At 36.7% G+C, this 24,450-nt stretch overlaps 2 long non-coding RNA genes across 2 annotated transcripts in view; one reads left to right on the top strand and one right to left on the bottom strand.

Moving 5' to 3' along the window:
• Nucleotides 1–24,450, top strand: part of LOC148896128 (uncharacterized) — a 70,668-nt gene that overhangs the window by 26,225 nt on the left and 19,993 nt on the right. The gene's annotated exons all lie outside the window — the stretch shown is intronic.
• LOC148896129 (uncharacterized) lies at nt 959–15,617 on the bottom strand. Its single transcript, XR_016115322.1, has 3 exons — nt 15,513–15,617; nt 4,685–4,817; nt 959–4,507 (listed from the first exon to the last, which is right to left on the bottom strand). It is a non-coding gene; the product is annotated as an uncharacterized LOC148896129 (long non-coding RNA).

Genomic DNA, 24,450 nt, shown 5'->3' with positions numbered 1-24,450 from the left:
TCAGTGTGGCCGAAAGGTCAATCAAAATAATGTGTTCGTTTGTGACAAAATAGTTAAAGTTCCTGCATAGCAGATATCATGTTTGACTGATTAATTCTTTGCACTCTCTTACAAACTACACTTGTAAATGTTTTACCAGATCGAGGATAACATTTGCTTGTCAGGTAATGCAAAACTGTTGTTTTTTCCTTCTTCCATAACCTGCAGACAGACAATTTTAATCTGACATAGCCAAACTCATTTTTCTTTCAAGTAGTGAAAATTCCATTTAATTTGGTTCATAAGGGCACATGCAATATTTTAATAGAACATTTCTAGAAGAAAAAAAATCATTTTAAACAACAAAGGCACAAACCAAAATAAAATTACATTTCCATTTTGACATGAAACACAATCGCTGAATACAATAAAATATGACCCCATCATAAACAAACAAACAAAAAAAAAAAAAAATATATATATATATATAATAAAGGGACACAAGAACACATAACCAAAACAGATTGGTCCGTGAACTCAGACATAGGTTGAATAAATAAATAAACACTTTAAAATGACACAAAAATGATATGAAATTTCCCTGATTTACAATCCCTCTTGTGTTCCACTCCTCTTCTGAAAAGCAAAGTGTACCAATTCTGACCACGAATTGTCGCTGACTTGGCAATTGAGACGCGATACTCCACCACAAAACACTTTTTCCATACATGTCAACCTTGGCTAAAAGCTGCCCTTATCATTCCCGTATAAAAGTTGTAGCATGCCGTACATTATTTGAAATGAAAAAAAAAACAAAACGCTCACACAAGCAGAAATGCAGACAGCTTACTGCGCATGCGCACGTTATGCTTTAATCAATCCAACCGTACGCAGCGCAAAAAATATATATATATATATATATATATATATATATATATATATATATATATATATATATATATATATATATATATATATATATGATTGAGGATTACTTTTGCTGATTTGCCATGACAATAGTAGTGATCAGTGGCAGCATTTTCGTTGGCTACTAGCAGTTGAGACGAACTGGATTTGAGCCAAAATGGTCTTTGTAAGATCGATTCACAATTTGTAATTATTTTTTTCCCCGAATAAACGTAGTAGTAGGCCTTACATAATTTGAAATCATCAAAAAAACTTACAAAATACGGGGAAAACATATAAGTTAGCAGGTATGCTTTCCTATAGTCTGGTGCAACAAACAATGGCTAATGATAACTTGGCACTGAGAGGATAATTGGGTGTTGCGATACACTCATGCGCACAGCCGAACACATTTTCATTGGAACCTTGAATAAAAAATATTCAAACAAATACAAATGTACACAGACCGGATTGTCTAAACCACAAGGACCCTGTACTCTACAGGGGCCTTAATTGTATCCTCTATATTTGTCATATGGGGTGTGATTTTAAGGTACAAGGTACTCATAGAATATTCTGCTACAAGCCACAGGCGAAAATAACAATATATATTAAAAATCGAACATAGAATAAGTCCCCCGGCTCTGCAGTGGTTTGACTCCTGCAGAGTGACACACTGGTGAATCATCATCTATGTCAGAAAAAAAGAGTAGTGTACGGCCGTACTCATATCTGTCTCATAAAAGGATACACATAGACACTGATACAAAACATCCCAATGGTACACAAAACACCGTTTCCTCTGCATTTTAACTTCAGTCACACTGTTAGTGTGTTACTGTTGGCACCTGGGGAGTGTATCAGTGTCTTGCTCAAGGTGGTGTCTGATGGTGTGTTGCTGCATCCTCTAAAGCCCCCCCCCTCAAGCAGATGGCTTCTTTTCTTGCCCTCATTCTTCTGCGGCCCGCTGACCTGAACTGAGGTCACCTCGGGGGCAGACGACAATCTTAACCACTTGGCTGGCCACAGCTGCTGCTAAAGATGAATCATTAATGACTAAAATGCTGATTTTCAAATGGGGTGGGTGCAAGGAGTTTGTCTTATTAACGGCCGAAAATAAATCAACAAGTCACAAGATATCTTTTGCTTCAGCTGTAAAAGGTTAGATTTTTGTATTCATATTCATCCTGTTTAGTTCAAGTACACAAATCAACTGTAGGGACTATTTTAAAGATTTTTTTGAATTAAGAATATAACTGAGAATAACTCTTAAAGGTCTGATTTCAGAGTCTGGTCTGTTAAAATTGATTTTCTATCCCTTGCTGACCAAAGCTGAACAAACATTTGCCACACCCTCCACCATAGGCGCAACCAAGTTCCACACAATGAAATAACCATCAATCAAGTGCTAAAGCACATTCAGGGCAACAGAATATGAAGAGCACACAACTGCATGGAAATGTCACCATAAATTGGCGTATGTGTTGGTGCAGGTATGGAAATACCCAAAGATTAAAAAGGGTGTCAAATGCTGCTGCAGGGAAGACAGGTTGCGGGGTTCAATTTAGATGGAGTGGATGAGGATATTCTCAATGATAGCAAGTGGAATTGGCAGGGCAACATACAGTACATATCCAACGTCCCTTCTGCAATGCTGGGACGTTGTCCACAAGTGATACAAGTTTGGAAGGACGGCAAAAATGGCCTACGCCTGGACACTCATGAAAGGGATTTGCCCGCCACTCACTGCTTGACCGTTTAGCTCGGAGTACGGTGACCCTGACAGCATCAGAATCATCTTTATTGCCAAGTGTGTAGAACACACAAGGAATTTGTTCCCGGTCGAACGCGCTGCACTAGTATCATCATCAAAAAATTGCAGAGAGGCACTATCCAGTTCTATTTGGGTTACTGTTCAAAGAGTTAATGGCTTGGGGGAAGAAGCTGTTTAAATGTCTGCTGGATTTGGTGCGCATGGATCGGTAGCGCCTGCCTGAGGGGAATAGCTGGAAAAGGTGGTGTGCAGGGTGCGGATCGTCCAGTAGGATTTTCCGCGCCCTTGTTTGGATTCTTGCAGCATGCAATTCCTCGAGAGTGAGTAGGGCCGTGCCAATTATCTTTTGCCCTGTCCTAACTGTCCATTGAGTCGGATTTTGTCCGTTTTTGTGGCGTCCCCGAACCAAATGGTTATGGAAGAACACAGGATGGATTCCATGACAGCCGTGTAGCAATGTTGTAGCACCTCCTGTGGCAGGCCGTGCTTCTTGAGGAGCCGCAGGCTGTTTGGCCTTTCTCAGGATGCCGTTGGTGTTGACCTCCCACTTCATGTCCTGGGAGACTGCGATTCCCAGGAACTTGAAGGTCTCAACGGTTGACACGAGGCAGTTGGATAGTGTGAGGGGCAGCTGTGGTGATGGATGTTTCCTGAAGTGCACGATCATCTCTACTGTCTTGAGCGTGTTCAGCTCCAGGTTGTGACGGCTGCACCAGAGCTCCAGCTGCTCCACTTGTTGTCGGTACGCAGACTCGATCGGCGTCTTTGATGAGACAGATGACCGTGGTGTCATCTGCGAACTTTATGAATTTGACAGCTGGGTGCGTTGAGGTGCAGTCATTCGTGTAGAGAGAGGACGCATCCCCGTGGGGCTCCAGTGCTCGTGGTTTGTGTTAAGGATGATATTTTTCCCAGTCTGACATGTTGTGTCCTTCCTGTCAGGAAGCTGAGGATCCACTGACAGATCGTAGGAGACACACCAACCTGGAGAAGTTTGGGGATGAGGAGTTCTGGGATGATCGTATTGAATGCAGAGCTGTAGTCCACAAACAGGATCCTTGTGTAGGTTCCTGTGTTGTCGAGGTGCTCAAGGATGTGGTGCAGTCCGATGTTAACTGCATCCAACACAGACCAGTAGGGAATTAAGCTGCCACGCGAGCACGATGAAAACCCCACAATCTTAGTGCAATGCAGATATGATAACCACCGAGTCATCATGCTGCTGACGATTGCTGTATCTTTTTAAGTTGACATGAGTGGGCTGAAATGATTTTTTTCCCCCCAAAGTCACCAGATTTCCTCAGAACATGCACATAGACAACCAACAACATAGTAATAATATTTCACCATAAAGAATGACAGAAAAAGCATCTTAGAGTTTCCTGTTGGGTTAGAGGTCAACTCCATTACTCTGTTCACCGTCAACAGCAATGACAGATTCTCCGTTTTAAAGCCAACCTACAATCTCCCGTGTCGCAGACCTTACCACACTTGATAATGCAGTGTTGCTGAACAGAGATGACACGAACCGGCAAAAGCATCTCTCTGTACTTCCTGCCTGCCCCAATCAAATCTTCACGTCAATCTGCCTGGGATCAGCGCATTCAACTCTCACCCATGTGTGACAGGGGAGCTTCAAGAAGAAGATACAGTCCTGTGTCGAGCTGGCTCTCTGTGGAGATAAAGCTCTCTGAACAATTCCACCGATCTAATCATTCACCTAAAAAAAAAAAAACAAGTGATTTATTCAGTTCAAAATGTTGCCGCTTTTGCTGAACTGCACTCCACCGGACCAGAGGATCGTTTTTGGTAGCAGATTTGATGGCTCATCTCTTTTGTATGCAGGGCCTGCATGAAGAAGGAGCAAACAGAAAAAAAGGTTGTTGAGTGGTAGTTTAGGCGCTATATATATATATCCCTACTGTCCAGACATGGCGGTGCCGGACTCTACTATGATAGGTCCCTTCAGGGATCACCGCCATGTCTGGACAGTAGGGATATATATATATGTAGGGCCTAACCTACCAGTAAGACTTTAGTTTCCTGACGAAGTTTCTTGGATAAGAAGCGAAACATCCGACACCTTCAAAGAAGTACAGATGACGGCTGAAGAAACCTTTTCGTCTATGGACCACTCCTTACACAGACGTAAAGGTTGCTGAGTGTTCAAAAAGAGGAAAAAAAATCTCTGTGGTAAAGAAATATTTATACTAGACAGGATAACCACAAGCTGCAACTTTCACGAGCCTTTCCCCCCCAGTAATATTTCTAACTGTCCAATGTCAAAAGGCAAGTGCTGTCAAAACAACCAAACAAACACACACATTTTTTCTTAATGACATGCGACAAGGGCAAATGATAAGTGCTGAGGGAGGCTTAGCGCTTGGAAAGCGCAATTACCTTGACTCACCTCTCGTCACATCTGACCAATGCAACTACACGTGTCATGGTGGACCACTAAAACAGAGTTCAAGCTCATACTCAATAGTCATATCTGTTATTTTGTTATGCTCAGAATATCTTGTTTTCTATCCTTTCGCCCCCATCCCATCCCCTTTCAATTGCTGCTGTGGACTGCAAATTTCCCCATTGTGGGACAAGTAAAGGTTTTCTGATTCTAATTCATGTAATTCTGTACTACAAATGTCATGCAGCCGGGGTATTTGTTCCATGTGGCATTGATGTTTCCCTTTTGGACATAAACACACAGGAAGCTTTTTGGAGTGAAGCCTGTTAGACCTATTCATTCAGCACAACTTTCTGTACATTTCGAAAGGTAGCAGGTGTCGCAGATCATTTCTTGACCCTGGCACTTGCTTGTGGAATATTTTTTGTATGGAAAACAAGCGACACAAAAAGAAAAGATGTTGTCCAAAGGGTAAAAACAACATGCACACGGATTGTACCCGCGACATGACCATATCTTTTTTTTTTCTCTCATAAAAATATTGTAAAACGTTGTATTTATGATTGGGTCTGTTGCAACATAACTGTTTTGATTTTTGGATTGACACCATGCTTCCTCACATCCTCATCACCTCACTTTCTGATTGGCTACACAAGATTGTGAAGCAGCTGCATGTTCACATATTCGCACACGGTGTGGAGTCCGTCCAAAATAGTCCAACGTCTTGAATATTCCCCTTTTGAACTGTGACATCCTGCAGAGTGGTCGAGATCTGTCTGAGCACACCACACATGGCATGTTTATATGATGAGATTATTTTTTAAGCCATGATATAAATTGGTTCCGACCCTCAATTGTCGGTAGGAAAGATTCAGGGCTAAAATTGAGTTGATAAACCTGCCGTGTTAACCGGACTTTATTCTCTAAATATTGGCCGCTTGCTTACAAATAGCTTTTAGAAATTGTTCCTGAAAATGTACTCCAATAGTCTGACATATTGCTCTTTTAGGAAGTATTGTAGCCTACGGACAAAATCCCACATTGTGGCAAATGTGATGAAATGTGAGACCTGTCAAAAGCATGTCAGTGCATAATATGTACTGACGCGTCCGGTTATTGTAATCTATTGGTAAAAAAAGGGTGGATAACGAATGTCTTTGGACATTGTATCACCATAAAGTATTTAGACAAAAGGCTTTGTTGTGTCTCACTCCAACACAGAGATCATATAAGGGAATAGAAGCAATGCTCGGGGAGGCTTGTGGACGACTAAAATGAAGGAGAATTGGGGCAAGAAGCTTGCGCAAAGGTATAGATTAAGGTGAGGATGTGGGTGCACAGTCCTCACTCCCACCATCTTCGCTCCTACCAGGTGAGTTTCAAGTGGCATGAGAATACCCATGACAAGCTTTGTTTGGCAGGAGTTGCAGGGGGCTGCCGGTAGTCCGCTCTGTTGCACTCTGCCTACGTATGCCTGCGGGTTTGGAATCACTCTTTGTCTGGTCTCTTGCCTTCGACCTGTTCGGCTTGGGTGACCCTGCCACAAGTACGAGACTCCAGCCGACATAGCTCTCGAGGTCACGGAGACGCGCAAAGTACCTCGCCACAATAAGATGGTGATCCCAGTTAAGGCTATGTATGTAGGACACAAGGGAAACAATGCCGATTGAAATAAAATCAAATGTCCAAATGGATGATTAAAAAAAAATACATATATGTATATTTCACAAAGAAGACTATACCCAAGTTGGAACACTCTAATGCTGTTGCTGAGTAGGGAAGTGCAGTTGATTACTTGATGTTGAATTTGTGGATGCTTTGTTGGTACACTTCACTACTCTGCAGACTTTTATTAAAAGCAAAGGTAATGCATCACATTCACTGGCATGTGTGTGCGTGTGTGTCTATTTCTTCAATATCCTCGATTTTTACTTTTCACCATTACCCCCCCCATTTATTCCACCATTAATGCTAGTAGCTGCTGCACTCAGCATGTTTTTTCCCCTTTTTTTGTGGAGGGCTGATAAAACCCGCTCAGGTTATAGAAAGAGTCAGCGGGGCAGAAACAAAACGCTGCCCCAGCTTTTACATTTGAGCGATGTAGCTTTGCTGTGACTCCTGGGGGTGATCAGCTCAGTAGCATCAGACCGACAGGAAAAAGCTCTTCTACAAAAGCTTTTACAGCACATTTGTGTGTGTGAAAGAACCTTAAAATGCAGTTAAATACATCAAAGCAGTAAGAAGTGGTGCACATTCTGTCAGACGCAAGCCGACGCTCTGCGTGGTGATTAGTGAAATAAAAACAATGTGATGTTGTTAAGAGAACTTTCTTATTTCTTGGTGTACGGCACCCGTGTGTGACATCAGTGTGTTCTCAATGCTGATGTCTTGGACGAACCAGGCCAGCCTAAAATATTGATATTTGGATGATGTGGATTTTTGTGGTGATTATCAAACCTGATTCTTTCTCTCTCGTTTTTCAGCATGTTAACTTGTACTTTCTGAATGATCTAAGAGCTGAGAGCTGGAGCGAGTTACAAAAAAAATATGCATGTCTCTGGAATCGAGGAAAAGGTTTCTTCAGCCATCATCTGTACTTCTTTGAAGCTGTCGGACATTTCGCTCTTCATTCGAAGAGCTTCGTCAGTGAAATAAAGTTGTACTGGTAACCCTGGCCCTATATCCGTAATGGACAGAGATAACATTGCTCTGATAGGTTCCTGCTCTAAGGTTGGGGGAGCAGTGGACCACTCCCCGAAGCCAATCCAATCTGATTACCTCTATTGTTCTATCTGGTTTCACCTCATTCGCCATTACGATTACCTCTGTCTAATGAGGTGAAAGAAACCCTTTCCTCGATGGACGACTCCTGTACGACTGAGAGCCTACACAGATGTCTCTGGAATGTGGGAGGGAGCCGTAGTACCCGGAGAAAACACACGCAAGCCTCGGGAGAACACGCAAACTCTACACACGGACGCCAGAGCCGGGAGTGAACCCACAACCTCTGCAGAGATCAAAGTACCCTGTTCCGACTTCATAAAATCGATGTACCGGCAATTAGAATATGCAAATGTAAAAATATTTTTGTCAGTTGTAACATGGGAAAAACTGGCAGGCAGCAATGACATCTCAAACTGATTATGATTCAATGCCATGTTTTCAATTTGAATTTTGTTGGAAAAAAATTGGAACATGTAGCATCAAACATAAAAACATTAAAAACTGAATCTTGGCTAGAAATAGGTGGGTGGGTAGATAGAAAATAGTACTTGGACAACTCTCTCAAATTCTTCCTTGACTCAAACAGTAAATATTGACCCACTAAAGAAAACAGACAAACCCCTGATCAAATATATCTGCATCTAATAGAAGGCTTCATATTCACTTCCAACAAACACACACACACGCACACGCACACACACACACACACACGCACACACACACACGCACACGCACACGCGCACACACACAGACATATGTTGTTAAGAGCCAGACAGTGTTTATGAAGTGCAGCCGCAGTCAGTCTATCAAGTCTAATGATTCCCTCCTGTTTGCGTCTGTCAGCATATTCTCCCTCCACGGCTCCTTCTCTCCATCACTCTCTTCCCTCCCTCCTTGCTTCAGACACCCCCCTTGCCTCTTCCACAACCCTCCATTGCCTGCCAGAGGTTTTTTTCATCATCATGTCTACCATGCCAGACAATTTCCTCCTCTTATTTTTTCCTTTTCTTTTTCTTCCTTTGGTCGACCACGTTTGCTCCATTTTTTTCTCCGTGCCTTCAACCTTTGAAACGTCTACGTTCATCTTTTTAGTCATTCTCCCCTTTTTCTCCTCCTCTCTTGTCTTTTACCGCGTTGGCTTCGACAGCAAATTGACAGATTTGCTCGCATATCAAACACATTTTGGAAATGGCAGACATCTTTGTGTGACATATTTTTCAAATAGGTTATGTTTACAGTGACAGCGGCCAAGCCTTTGCCACATACGGGAAAATCTTGATTAAGGAAAAAAATGCGCAATAGCTGAAAAAATGATATCCATCAAGGGTGCCGTGACACACTCATCTGTTCTTTGATATTCGTTGAATGCGGGGAGGAATTATCCAGTTTCACTTCAATTACAAATAGATCTTCATCCATCGATGCTGTCCTCTTACAGGTGGAAGGTCTAATAACCCCCGTATATTGACCTGTTTCCTTCAGACAACAGTAAATTATGGCTTTCTGTGACGATGTCACTTTTGGATTGAATTAAACCCATTTGCATTGTAAATTATATGCAATATTGCAGTATTTTGCAGTGATTATTATGTCTGGATTGATTAAATAGCAATAACTGCGGACCTGGAAGAAAGAGTGTAAAATAGAGAGAATCCTGTAATGATGAACATTTGAGAAAAGAAGCAACATGGAAAACTGGCTGAAGTTGCATTGGATTAGCCTTTATTAGTCTCACGGTGGAGACATTTCACCCCTTTTCGCAGCATCAAAGTGATGAAAGTAAGCCAAAAGTAAAGGAACAAAATACAGGCAGCCACTCTCGCGGCACCATCTTAAAGTCAAAACAACAACAACAACAAAACTGTAAATAATTAATAATGTGACACAGACAATCATTTAATATTAAGTACTTTCTGCACCCTCTTTGTTGTATGAAGCAGTTCTAGATGAAAGAGGAGAGGATCAAAGTGTCCTTTTCACCAGTGGATCCGGGATGTCATGGTAGAATATGCACGTCTGCTACAAGCTAAGTTTTAGCATCCATTGATGAAAAGCAATTGTCTCACATCTCCCGTTTCGATGCGTATGTGGAACTGTCGCGGGCTCCTCACCGACCTTTCCGCTTAACAAAGCGGGGCTATGAAGATGCTGCCCATCACAGGCGTAAAAAAAGCACGATCGCCACAGAGCTTTCCTCCCAATCAAAAACAGTGCTGGCATATTTGTGCTGCCGAAAAGGCGCAACGGCTAAGCACTGTCTCCTCCTTGATGATTGTCGTGGCCAAAAATGCTGAAAAACAATCCGTATCCGTTCCACACAATGCACAATAACACCTGGTGACATTAGTTGCATAAGTACATGTCAACGGGAAACATCTTTACCTAGTTTAGTGTAACCTGCCACTGTTAGTTTGAATGACCTGGAATTCAAAATCATTGGTTGGCATTTAGGGACTATAGACACAACCATATGTATAATTTCAATCACCTTTAAGCAAAAGATAACTACATTAAACACAAACAAGCACGTTTTTATACAACTTAATGGGGATCTTAACTGATGTCATCGCAACCAGGTAGCAGCTAACCGGCTGTGCACCCTGATCACTCACGTCACTCGACAGGCCTAATAGCGTTTCCATTGTTTCAAATTGAATGTATTATTATTATTATTATTATTATTATTATTATTGTACATGAGACAGGGGGTGGGAGGAATTGTGGTGATATATAAAGAATAAACCGATTGACAGGTGTCTATATGAAAAGACATCGACCTTTGACAATTAAACCTATCTTAAATTACTTTCCTGCACAGAAGTAAATGCTTCAAACAGTAGCCTTTTATGAAGAAGAGAGGCTCGTTTCTCAAGTCATGAAATTTGTAAAGAAGATGAGAAAAAAACACTAGCACTTATTTTGTCTACTTTTCAATTTACACTTAATGAGAAATTCCCTTACTTCTCTGTTCTGTTGTTAGTCTTTCCCCTCTTCAGTCTCACAGCATCTTTAATAGCTTTGCTGTTTTTTTTTTTTTTTTTTTTTTTTTTTTTTTTTTTTTTTTTTTTTTTTTTTTTTTTTTTTTTTTTTTTTTTTTTTTTTTTTTTTTTTTTTTTTTTTTTTTTTTTTTTTTTTTTTTTTTTTTTTTTTTTTTTTTTTTTTTTTTTTTTTTTTTTTTTTTTTTTTTTTTTTTTTTTTTTTTTTTTTTTTTTTTTTTTTTTTTTTTTTTTTTTTTTTTTTTTTTTTTTTTTTTTTTTTTTTTTTTTTTTTTTTTTTTTTTTTTTTTTTTTTTTTTTTTTTTTTTTTTTTTTTTTTTTTTTTTTTTTTTTTTTTTTTTTTTTTTTTTTTTTTTTTTTTTTTTTTTTTTTTTTTTTTTTTTTTTTTTTTTTTTTTTTTTTTTTTTTTTTTTTTTTTTTTTTTTTTTTTTTTTCTTTTTTTTTTTTTTTTTTTTTTTTTTTTTTTTTTTTTTTTTTTTTTTTTTTTTTTTTTTTTTTTTTTTTTTTTTTTTTTTTTTTTTTTTTTTTTTTTTTTTTTTTTTTTTTTTTTTTTTTTTTTTTTTTTTTTTTTTTTTTTTTTTTTTTTTTTTTTTTTTTTTTTTTTTTTTTTTTTTTTTTTTTTTTTTTTTTTTTTTTTTTTTTTTTTTTTTTTTTTTTTTTTTTTTTTTTTTTTTTTTTTTTTTTTTTTTTTTTTTTTTTTTTTTTTTTTTTTTTTTTTTTTTTTTTTTTTTTTTTTTTTTTTTTTTTTTTTTTTTTTTTTTTTTTTTTTTTTTTTTTTTTTTTTTTTTTTTTTCTTTTTTTTTTTTTTTTTTTTTTTTTTTTTTTTTTTTTTTTTTTTTTTTTTTTTTTTTTTTTTTTTTTTTTTTTTTTTTTTTTTTTTTTTTTTTTTTTTTTTTTTTTTTTTTTTTTTTTTTTTTTTTTTTTTTTTTTTTTTTTTTTTTTTTTTTTTTTTTTTTTTTTTTTTTTTTTTTTTTTTTTTTTTTTTTTTTTTTTTTTTTTTTTTTTTTTTTTTTTTTTTTTTTTTTTTTTTTTTTTTTTTTTTTTTTTTTTTTTTTTTTTTTTTTTTTTTTTTCTTTTTTTTTTTTTTTTTTTTTTTTTTTTTTTTTTTTTTTTTTTTTTTTTTTTTTTTTTTTTTTTTTTTTTTTTTTTTTTTTTTTTTTTTTTTTTTTTTTTTTTTTTTTTTTTTTTTTTTTTTTTTTTTTTTTTTTTTTTTTTTTTTTTTTTTTTTTTTTTTTTTTTTTTTTTTTTTTTTTTTTTTTTTTTTTTTTTTTTTTTTTTTTTTTTTTTTTTTTTTTTTTTTTTTTTTTTTTTTTTTTTTTTTTTTTTTTTTTTTTTTTTTTTTTTTTTTTTTTTTTTTTTTTTTTTTTTTTTTTTTTTTTTTTTTTTTTTTTTTTTTTTTTTTTTTTTTTTTTTTTTTTTTTTTTTTTTTTTTTTTTTTTTATTTTTTTTTTTTTTTTTTTTTTTTTTTTTTTTTTTTTTTTTTTTTTTTTTTTTTTTTTTTTTTTTTTTTTTTTTTTTTTTTTTTTTTTTTTTTTTTTTTTTTTTTTTTTTTTTTTTTTTTTTTTTTTTTTTTTTTTTTTTTTTTTTTTTTTTTTTTTTTTTTTTTTTTTTTTTTTTTTTTTTTTTTTTTTTTTTTTTTTTTTTTTTTTTTTTTTTTTTTTTTTTTTTTTTTTTTTTTTTTTTTTTTTTTTTTTTTTTTTTTTTTTTTTTTTTTTTTTTTTTTTTTTTTTTTTATTTTTTTTTTTTTTTTTTTTTTTTTTTTTTTTTTTTTTTTTTTTTTTTTTTATTTTTTTTTTTTTTTTTTTTTTTTTTTTTTTTTTTTTTCTCTTTTTTTTTTTTTTTTTTTTTTTTTTTTTTTTTTTTTTTTTTTTTTTTTTTTTTTTTTTTTTTTTTTTTTTTTTTTTTTTTTTTTTTTTTTTTTTTTTTTTTTTTTTTTTTTTTTTTTTTTTTTTTTTTTTTTTTTTTTTTTTTTTTTTTTTTTTTTTTTTTTTTTTTTTTTTTTTTTTTTTTTTTTTTTTTTTTTTTTTTTTTTTTTTTTTTTTTTTTTTTTTTTTTTTTTTTTTTTTTTTTTTTTTTTTTTTTTTTTCTTTTTTTTTTTTTTTTTTTTTTTTTTTTTTTTTTTTTTTTTTTTTTTTTTTTTTTTTTTTTTTTTTTTTTTTTTTTTTTTTTTTTTTTTTTTTTTTTTTTTTTTTTTTTTTTTTTTTTTTTTTTTTTTTTTTTTTTTTTTTTTTTTTTTTTTTTTTTTTTTTTTTTTTTTTTTTTTTTTTTTTTTTTTTTTTTTTTTTTTTTTTTTTTTTTTTTTTTTTTTTTTTTTTTTTTTTTTTTTTTTTTTTTTTTTTTTTTTTTTCTTTTTTTTTTTTTTTTTTTTTTTTATTTTTTTTTTTTTTTTTTTTATTTTTTTTTTTTTTTTTTTCTTTTTTTTTTTTTTTTTTTTTTTTTTTTTTTTTTTTTTTTTTTTTTTTTTTTTTTTTTTTTTTTTTTTTTTTTTTTTTTTTTTTTTTTTTTTCTTTTTTTTTTTTTTTTTTTTTTTCAGCCTGTCTAAGCCACAGTGGCTTTTTGTACAAATAGCTTACCACTGTGTGTGTTGTGTGTGTGTGTGTGTGTGTGTGTGTGTGTGTGTGTGTGTGTGTGTGTGTGTGTGTGTGTGTGTCAGTATGTCAGTATGCGTCTGTTGCATTGTCCGTATTTCGAGTGGCAATGATCTGAAAATTGTACAAAGAGGTCATAAGTGCCAAAAATTCAACTTGAACAGATCTAGACAAAATAACCCCCATTTAGTTTCTTTGTATGTGGACAACGTACGAGCCAGTAATTGGCTAATCTTGAAATGGACACACACCTGCCACTATCAGGGACTAGAGTACTGTGCACAGTATAATCAGTAGACAGGTGAACCTTGTTACAGCGTAGCTCGAGGGGCATCTGCACCTTATAATGGTAGTTTGTTGTAACCGTTTCCAATGAAATGGCCACCAACTGCGATATTTAATACAGTCTGAAAAATCACATTGTTATAAAAACATTGATGTTCTATATGTGTTTGTTGAAAACTACACCAGCCAATGGTAAATGACTTGTGTGAAATCGCAACTTTGAAATGTGAACATGACATGAGTGGAAACATAAATGGGGTTCAACTGTCCTAGGAGATTGTATCAGATATTTTTTTAAAAAAACTAACCATACTTACTGTTTGGAAGTGCTGAGTTCCTTTTGTCACACACTCAAAGGCATGAGATCAGGGTTTGAGTTTTTGTTGGAATGTGTTTGTGTGCAGATTATTTTACACCCCCCCCCCACTACACACTTCTAGGACATGTTTCCTCGAGGTCTTCTGGCTCTCAACTTCTTCCAAACACTTTTCTTTTGTTCAGTGAAGACTTTAACTTGTACACGGGTATTAATGTGAGTGTTAAGAGTGATTGCAGATGAAAGAAGACACAGTAAAAACTAAGCTTTAATCTCTCAATATTCACAAGTGCCCTTGGTTGTCTGCTGTTTGCTATTTATTGTTTGATTTGTTCATGTTTACTTGACTTGAGAAATGTGGCGTTGCAGCTAAAATCGACTCAACTGGCGGCAGTGTGCCATGTTTGGCAGCTGTTTTTTGGTTTGTCTCGTTTTTGTAAAACGAGACAAAAAAAACGGACTATTGTCACAAGCGTCATTGGTTCTACTTTGTCGGTCTTGTCTTTTTGTTTGTAAAGAAACCTTTTCGGTGCCAATATCTTATCCTTTCTTATGTTTGTAGAGTCCGCCGCTATCTGGATTATTCCGGAACGTGACACTTCCAGTTTGTTGATTGCGCTCTGATTTGTCAAAACATATTCACGGCCAAAGTCAACATTACAAGTTCTCTTTGTGATCATATTGCCTTGAATTATGTAAGTCTGTCATGCAAATACTCATTATCATGAGGAACACTTCTCACAACAACGTTTTATCGGTCCGATGCGGCTGTGGTTGGCTAGGGTTTTATGACACTCTACACCTTTACACTATACGCTCCGTTTGCATGTGGGTGTTGTAAAAGTATGTTTGCTTGAAATAAAGAATCCCTATTAATCTATCTATCTACTATCTTTTGTGTGTGTATGTGTGTATGTGCATGTGTGCACTGTGACAAAATACATTGCCATATCAATAGAAAAAGAATCATTTGACCAATCTTCAGCTTTATGAACAAATCATCACATATGATGTAACACTCGTGGTTTTGTTTACATGTATAGATAGACAGCTACACAGACGACACAAAGATAAAACAAATGATTGTATTCCTGTTTATATTGAGCGCAACTGAAAGATTATTTCTGTCTACAAAAGTTCTACTTGCCTACATTGATTTGCAAATATGTAATTGAGTGCACTTCTCTTATCATCCGAGACAATCCATCTGCTTCACAGGTGGGGCTTATTGTGTGTTAGTAGGTGCCCTAAGTTAAAAGACCACTCAAAAATGGCCAGTTTTAACATCCAGCACAATGTCATGGAAATGAAGTTTTGAGTATGCATCATTTGTCATACTGACTGAAAAATGTCCACCATGGTGATTGCCCTTGAATTAAACCTTCATTTCTCTAACATAGGCTACCTCGAAAGTTGCTTCAGACACTGTTTCGATGAGTCTGATGTACCTGCTTGTTACCATCAGCAGGCTCTAAACTCCGAACCTGACTGCAGTTTCTTGTTGTCATTTGCTTTTATAGGCAAATACAGTACTCACAGTCAGACGTGTCTCACACTTTGAAGAGTTGATATTTTCTTCACTGATTAATCCGTTTTTTCAGTGTACGGGGCAGTTGGCAGACAGCATATTGGGTGATGTGTTTTGCCCGAATAGACTGTGGGGGGTGCTTGGTTTATGGTATAAACAGACTTGTGTCATTGACACCACACAGGTGTGTAAGTAGAAATACAAGTTACCAGAGACCAATGACAAAATCTTGAAACTAACATCCAAGTAAATGAAAGACTCTGGTGGCACTTTCCTTCCCCTCCAAGGGGTGAGTGCAGTGTTTTTCTTTATGTATGAAAAAAAAAACACTCTTAAAAGTCAAAGGTTCTTAATTGGGGCTATGTAGATTTCTGACAGGGCTATGGCACCCACAATCCCCGGTGTATTGCCATGCCAGCAATTATATCATGCGCAAACATGTGGCTTTGGTAGCACCAGACTGAGCGTCAACAGCCATCTGCAAGACGAGCTGCGAGTCGTGTCGTCTCATCAAATGGGCCAATGAATCCCAACCATGCACTCTGTTACATGAACATGCGATGAGAGATCATCAAGCGTGCCAGTTACCGATGTCAGTTCACTAATTTCTGCAAAAATAACTATTGATTACCAACATCCAGGAGATTCCAGTTTTCACCACATGTAAATCAAGAAATAAATTTGAGAGTAAATTGAGACAAGATCATCATGGATTCAGGACTGACATTTTGATTTAGTGGTGTTCCGTTTTGTATTGTTAAATGATGGTCGAGCGTCACTCATAGAAATACTGATCCATATTCATACCTACAGGAAACAAAACAAGCTGCGACTGAGAGCAGTTGAGGAATAAGGGTCAATGTACGCTAATGTGTGATAGAGTGTGTTTATACACATCCGTAAACATCATGTTATTTCATGATTAGTTTAGTACATACTATGTTATTTCATGTTCAGTTTAGTCTATATGGATGTATGTAGCTTATTAGTTAACTAGTTGCGTATGCAGAGTGTAACAAGTATCAATTTTCAGTCTACTGTTCTCCCAACACTTGTCCGTAGCTGATAGGCTCAGTCGAGATGTAGAGTGGTACCTTCTCTTACAAGTTTAAGTTGCAGGGTTTTCAAATCTAGCCCAGGACAGATTTCAGCTCACCTGCGAGACCATACTTATTTGTCATGTCTTTTCTATGATGATACTAGTGCAGCGTGTTCTACCGGAGACAAATTCCTTGTGTGTTCTACATACTTTGCCAATAAATATGATTCTGAATCTGATATGAGGATAAGTGCAATTACAAAAATCTCTCTGTAGATAATTTGTTAAAGCTCCAAAATGCAGATGAATGACTACTTTGTCCACATTCAATGGTTGAGGCAATTTTTGAGACCCTTTGGCTATCACAAGTCTCAGTTGAATAAAATTACACATTGTGACTGGGAACATTCTGTCTCTTCATATTTACCATCACTTTAATGTTGGCGCGTGTCTATGTGTTGCACATATGGTGCGACAGTTTAATCATTCTGTTTGTGTTTAGTCTGAGCAATTCATTTCCTTCCAGACAGTTAGACCATTCTCGGGGAGTGGGTCATTTTCTTTGACTTTGCTGGAAGCTGCCTTGCAGAGAAGATTTCGCCTCCCCTGCTATGTAATACAATCTATCAGCAGGAGTTGAGCACCACCTCTCTTTCAAAGCTTTGAAGCTTGTACTCCACTCAATAAAATTTAGAGGATCTCCTGAGAATACTGCAGGCTCTGGGTTTGGGAGATGACTCAGAACTAGTGATTCCTATCATTTTTGAACCAATGTCTCAGTTAGCGGTTTATGGCATGGGTCATGGTGGTATAAAGGCAATGCATCATTCTCTTTGGTGTGTATGGGGATGCCGGTGACATGTCATTCTTTCATTTCCTCTTCCTCAAACACACCTAACTTTGCCTTCATTACTTTGATGTTTCTCAGATTTTCACGCTTTTTCAACCGCTGACGTTGATCTTCAACAGCCTCTTCCATTTCAATCTCGGCTTCCTTTGCAGCCATTAGAGCCGCCATTTCGGCCCTCTTAACTGAATGCTAGGTGACTCGGACATGTGCTCCGAGTGGTTGACACTGGGTGTTCTAAGCTTGGAGACAGTGGAACCATATATGGACTAGGCATATTCATTGTCGAGCAGCACAGGCAATTGTTCGTTTTCTGCCATAGCATGGAAATCACCTTCGTTTTCTTTTAGGCGTAATCTCATTATGTGCAGCAAATCTGCCGTTACCGCTACACGTGCAACAACCGTTCTCCTAATTTCTTGATTTGGTGTTGTCTGGCTTCGGACATTGTCATATATTTCTTTTATTTCAGCCTCATGTTTCTCCATTTCACCTGTCATGTCATACAGGTCTTGCTTGGGGCGCCATTGTTTTAACCTTCTTTGGGTTTCTCTAACATGGCCCTTCCATTTCTCATATGTTGCTTTCAACTTGCCTTCCTCTTGAATTAACACTTTCTCTTCTAGTTCCTGCATTTTAGGTGTTAATCGTCTTTGACGAGAGGATTTTGCCTCATATGCCCTTTTGGCATTTTCATGCTCAACAGATTTCAACAGATGGCTGACCAATAGATTCAAAAATGGGTAGATGTTGTATTTTTCTGTGCGTATGTTTTTTTTTTCAATAACCTTTTGTTGTTGTTTATGCATTTTGTGTGTGTGTGTGTGTGTGTGTGTGTGTGTGTGTGTGTGTGTGTGTGTGTGTGTGTGTGTGTGTGTGTGTGTGTGTGTGTGTGTAAATTTTGATCTGCTATTACCGGTGTTTGTTTCTTTTTTTCATTGCATTTATCATTTTGTGGTTTGCACTTCAGGGCCACGGTACTTTACCCTTCTCAGAAGCGCTTTTGTGATTGTTGTGTGCTGATAGCAGTACTGGCTATAAAAGAATAGTTACAATATAACAGCCGAATAAATTACTGAGCATTTATTATTTAGAATTAAGTCTACTCTTAATTTGTGTTGTTTCCAACATCTTATTTAAGTTTTTCTGCAGTGAAACAAAATTATAGCTTCAAGAGGCCTGCCTCATTGTCTCCCATTCCCTCCAAATTGAACTGGCTTGTTGAAGAGAAACAAACACAACACTTGCACCAATTCAGAAGAAAGATGCATTAAACATTAATGGTGACTTTTTAATATTGATATTTTATTTTTAAATGTCTCTATGCCAGTCCGTTGGGGTATAGCTTGATATGAAATCAGTCTGTGGCGCAAAAATTGGATCTTAGGTTGACCATCTCAATCTTCAGCGTTCCATCACAACTCCTTTTAGATAATTTGTCGATTTTGATCACTTATTTAGTGGAAATATTGGCACATTTTGCTTGTTTTCACCATTGTCTCTTTACGTTCCTCTTTTGTCAAATGTGCTGTGCCCACGTGATTTCAGCTGTTGAAACCTTCCAATTGTGTGCGGCTCTGTCGCAGTGATGCATAGCCAAATGAATCTCCTTGAAATATGTCAACTCAGCTGGCAGACGGCGCAGGACAGACAGGGGGATGATAAATGACGCCTGCAGACCGTCTTTGTTTGATTCTTACCGTGTGATTTTCTGCTTCATTTCATATTTTCAAAGCATCTTCATTTCTGCCGGTGATTGGTGCATTAGATAATACTTCCAAAGGCAAATGATGATATCCACAAAAGACATCACGAGTCTGTTAAGTTGAGTGTTTACGACAATAAAACGGTTTCACTATAATGAATCCAATTACTTGAGTCGAGAGTGTCATCTTGACAGAACTTGTTCTTGTGAAGAGGTTTATAGAGATACACGGAAAGCCATTTGGGGAATAATTGTACAAATGTCTTGTCAATAGTCCAGACATTTTGTGTACCCCCAAAAGCCGTCGTTGATTCTTGTTTTCATTGTCATTCTTGTTAACGAGTATATTTCAAATCCTTTTCCAATATCTTTTATTGTTGTTGTTGCTTTTTTAATAGAATTTCTCAACCTCCCCAAGAGCTTCTGATTTAAGATTTGCATAGCCGAAATAAGGGCTTTCCCATTTTTCATCATTCAATCACCCCCCACTATTGTCTCAATCAAGGTCCAGAATGTCGGTACGGTGCCCCTGTGCCGAGAGTGAGGAGGTCAGTAACATGCAGTCAGGGGAGGCAGGTGAGGCCGTGCCTCACCTGTCATCATGAAAATATCAAATGAAAAAATAAATTAAACAGTTATATTTATTTCGTGATTTGTACTTTAAAGTTATTTTCCATTTAACTTCATGTTTTTTGGAATTTATTTTTCAAAATCACTGCATTTTCACATTTACTGTTCAAATACACTAAGTAGAGACGAGCGGTGAGGCAGCAGCCGGCTGAGCCTCACCATGGATTGACCAATGACTATGCGAACTGTGCTGGCTTGCTCTGCAGTGAGACCGCATTGCTGTCCCTCTGCATATAGCTATTAAAATGTTCAAACACTTAGTATATGAACTAAATGTCTCCAGTTTAGCTGGTGTATATAATGTAGAGTCACTTTACATTATAAACACTGTACTACAATGTTTATTTTATTTAATTTTTTTATCAAAACTGTGTGCATAGGTGAGGCACACAGTTCTCCTGCCTCATGACAGGGGGCGCTGGTGATTACAGAGATTCTTCTTGCGCCTCCTCGGCTGCGGAATAATAGAATTAGTGACAGAAAGCTACAGTAAACAGTTAGCAAGTTAAGTGCAACCATCCAGTCATTTTTTCGTGTTGCTTGGCCTTATTTTCAGAATGGGGAATTGCATATCTCAATTGAAAGAAATAGAGAGACTTTTAAAAGTGAAGAAAGAGAAGGAAGGCTTCTACAAAGAAGCTATAGATGCCTTTCTTCAGAAGGAGCGGCGCATGGACTTCATTTATAAGTAAAGGTAACACGATCATAACAGTTTTTTAAATTGTGTGTTTTTCTAAAAATCGTCTTTGATACTTTATCATGTTTTGTCATAACTTCCGCTTCCGTGTCATGTGTTTCGATAAAAGCGAGTAAGGCGAGACAGACGGAATGAGACCAATGCGAGAGACACAAGCAGAGCAACTGCTAGATAGAGAACGACAGTCTCAAGTCTACGTTTATCTGCTTTCGGTTAATAAGGTGCACACGCTACGTTATTAATTTCCTTATTGACTGAATTTTTGTCGAACTTATTGTAATGTTGTTTTTCAATGTCCTTTATAGTTTTCACGGTGTTCCAAGTATTTCACAATAAACGTTGTGACATCAGTAAGAAGCGTCATCCTTGATCGTGGTAGATACACTACAGTTGACATTTAAGACATTTTAAGCAAAACATGTTAACTGTTGCCAATCAAATGGTGAATATGCTACTCTGTAGAGTTCAGATGTTTGTGAATCTGACTGCGATGACGTCAGTGCCTCACCAGCCATGGACCTCACCGCACGTCACTGGAAGAGGTGCAATTCTTTGCTCAACGGCAGCTTGACACCAAATTAGCACCTGTCCACAAACAAGCTGGAGTTTCTCAATCTGTTTTCGTGTTCATCCTTCAGTTCAAAGACGTGTACTTCATCAAAATTCAAAGACAATTTGAAAGGCAGGCTTGCTAATCACTACCCTATCACGCTGCCTGCATTGCAAATGAATGTATATGAAGGAGTGAAAAAATGTACTTGAATTACTGCGAGGAAAGATGTTAATACCTATTGTTGAGGTGCCCTTCGCTATGCTAAAAAGGGGCATTAATCATTGCCTCGATATTATGCGCTTATCTAATGAGTAACTTAAAAAAGTCCTCGCTCTGTGTTCCCGTTAAACAAAGCAGCTGGATCTTGACAGAGGTGTGAGACAATCGCTGCTCAGCCCCCCACTTTAAAAAACCTCCGTGCACTGCATCCTGGCCACTGGCCAAGCTCGTCAACCTGAAGTACAGTACAGACGGGACTAATGAAGCAGGCTAAAGTGGATCTCTCATTAATCATCAGCGGCGTTATCTTCGTCCATCTGTGTGTGAAAAAAGTGGCTGTCCTTAAGTGATCTATGAGCACATTACCAAATGCTTCTGAGGTCATTACTGATGCACTTAAAGGCATTAATTGGAGCTATTTGATGAAAACTCTGATTCAAGTAGCTCATCTGCAGGTAACTAGCATGTAAAATCAATAATTGAAGTGAAAACTCATGCTTGTGGATGCTGTCCAATTGACAACATTCTTGATGTATTGGGATTTCATCGAGGACCTGGATGGTTCCAAAGCACGTGGACTCAATGAGCTGATGCCCACCCCACGGATTTGCATCTTTAGCATACCACTGTCCACAAGCTTATAAAAGTAGAACAAAAAGCTTCTCTACGAGGCTGTATTCATTCATTCATTCATTCATGCTCACACTCACACCTAGGGACTATTTCGAGTGTTCGATCAGCCTGCCATGCCATAACTTTGCTGCTGTGAAATGTAAATTTCTCCACTGCGAGACTAATAAAGGCAAATCCAATCCAATCCATGCATGTTTTTGGAATGTGGGAGGACCCGGAGAAAACCCACATGGGTTTTCTGCGGTGAAGATGCTAACTCCGCACACGGAGGCCAGAGCGCGGATTCAAACCACGACATCTGCACTGTGAAGTCGATGTACTAACCCGCAGCTGTCAAAGTCAAGGCCTGGCGGCCAAATCCGCCCCCTTTCCACCACATGATTTTATTAGGCCCGCAAAAGCAAATCAAACTTGTGAAATTCCATGATGCTTGCTAGGGGCTGAACCACAATTTCCAATTGTCCCGATGTAAACCACAATTACATACATTATTTTTTACTTCAAACTAGCTATTCATTTATTCGGTGACTTTGGACACCCCTGAGTTAGACAATGCTTTCTAAACAGCCTAGAGTCATAAGAAGTCGTGCTCTATTCTCGAACCTGAACGCACCCCAAGGCTTGGATGACAAATAAACTGAGCAGAGTAGACGAGCTACGGCTGGTAGTTTCTTCAATTTATTCATAGTAACGCACCACATTTGACTGTCGGTATACGCAATGCCGACCGAAAAATAAGTACCGGCGTATACCCTCGACTACACCTCTGCCGGCAGCCAATCAGAAGCCTGTTTCGTGCTTCAAACTACACCATGACTGAGGTGTACTTGAGAGTTTTGAAAGCCGATTAGAAAGAGGAGTCCGTGTGGCTTTGAGCAGACAATGCAATGTTGTATTTGACATAAATTAAGCAAGGGAGCATTTGTAGTAGGTACTTCCTTAATTTACAAAAAATCTTGAAACTTCGCAACAATGTGTTTGTTTTTTTTTTTTTTTTTTTGCAATTACTCGTCTTATTGTGTTTCAAGTTGTGAAAATGGGGCAGGCAACTTTTCGGAGTTGTCTGCCCGGGTGTCCGGCTAACTTTTTGTCATGAGTTTCAGACACTGCTATTGACAACCAATAATGTTGCCCTTTCAGCAGCTGCTTGTTTCTGTAGCCTTGTCGCATTTCAATGGAATATCATGGAAAATACAAACTTTAAAATGTGGGTCTAAAAGTGGAAGAATTAAGAAAATAAATACATTGTAATTTGTATTCCCTTGTAAGCATTGAAAACCGCATTTTATAAATGAATTGAACTCAATAAAATCTGTCACATTTCTTCAATTGGAATAACAGCGGCACGCTGTTGCAATGATTGTCTCTCACTATTCAAAGTAAAAAGAATCCAATCGCCAATTTTCCCACTGCTGCTTGCTATCGCCATCCTGTTGAAAACATGTCTTCAATTGCTGTAATTTGTAAACATTGAAACACAAAATAGATATTCTATGATATGATAAGGTTCCCTGAGCAGCGATAGAGTAACATTTTTGTTCTTGAATGAATCATAAATGTTTTGAGTTGTTGTCATTTTCACTCAAATTCCAGGACCCACAGAATATTGAGTTTTAAAACTAAATAAACATTCAATGCAGCGTATGAAACCTTAGACTCTCTTCTTTCATCGGAAAAAAAGAGTTAATTCTTAACTTATATGGGTCTGGAGTTATATGTGCTTAAAATGAGGGTGGCTGTCCAAAATACAATGCACTACATACATATTGGTTTATACTGTTTAACAACAGCTGAAGCTGGAATGCTACCCCCACATGCAAGGGAAAACACATTGCCAAAGGTCTGAGCAGCGCTTTATCGGAACCCCTCGCAAGAAAAACCGAAACCCGAACAAATTCGGGAATGGTGATCTACATCATATTTTTAATTTCTGAATAAATTTGGGAATGGCAGTGAATGAGTTAAACTGGAGCAAATTCAACTCTGCTCAGGAGCTGGTTAACAATTTTCTCTCTCAAATCCTTTTATGTTGTCTGTTTTAAATTAGATATCAAGTAGACAGGATGAACTTATACAACTAGTATAAACCATGGTTTTTCAATATGTCCTAAACAAGGCTGGGAAAATGAAATACGGCAAATGCAGGTGCGTGTTTTATTTCCATATTAATGCTATCGTATTGCACGGCCATAGAAACGACTGCTCCGGGGTAAACACGCTTCTTTTTAGTCAGCAGCATTGTACATGTGAACGCTCCACATAATTTACACTGGTTTAAGATACATCGCAACAAAATACAGCGGTGTGACACAGATGCAAATGTGTGCCGTGTGAACACCCCTTATTTTAGTCATCATGTTGAGTCTTTATCAGGACCCGAATGTAATACCAAGCTCTTCAAGTCAGGTTTCATCGGAACAATAACAGAACCTTTGACTGAACCAGTGACAGCGTGCATCTTTTATGTGATCTATCTTTTCTATAGCTCTAAATTTAGCACAGTCACAAATAATATGTGCTGTCGGAAGATGTGATCCACCCAAATCGCATGTCTGCTCTTTATGGAAAGTCTTGCTAAATGCTAAAAGGTTCCAGACTTTCCGAAAGAGACTGAAATGTCCTCA

This window comes from Hippocampus bargibanti, linkage group LG06 (assembly GCF_051943395.1).
Source record: "Hippocampus bargibanti isolate YZ-2025 linkage group LG06, ASM5194339v1, whole genome shotgun sequence".
Lineage (NCBI taxonomy): Eukaryota > Metazoa > Chordata > Actinopteri > Syngnathiformes > Syngnathidae > Hippocampus > Hippocampus bargibanti.
The sequence above is the reverse complement of the archived record's forward strand: the minus strand, read 5'-3'. Positions and strand labels throughout refer to the sequence as shown.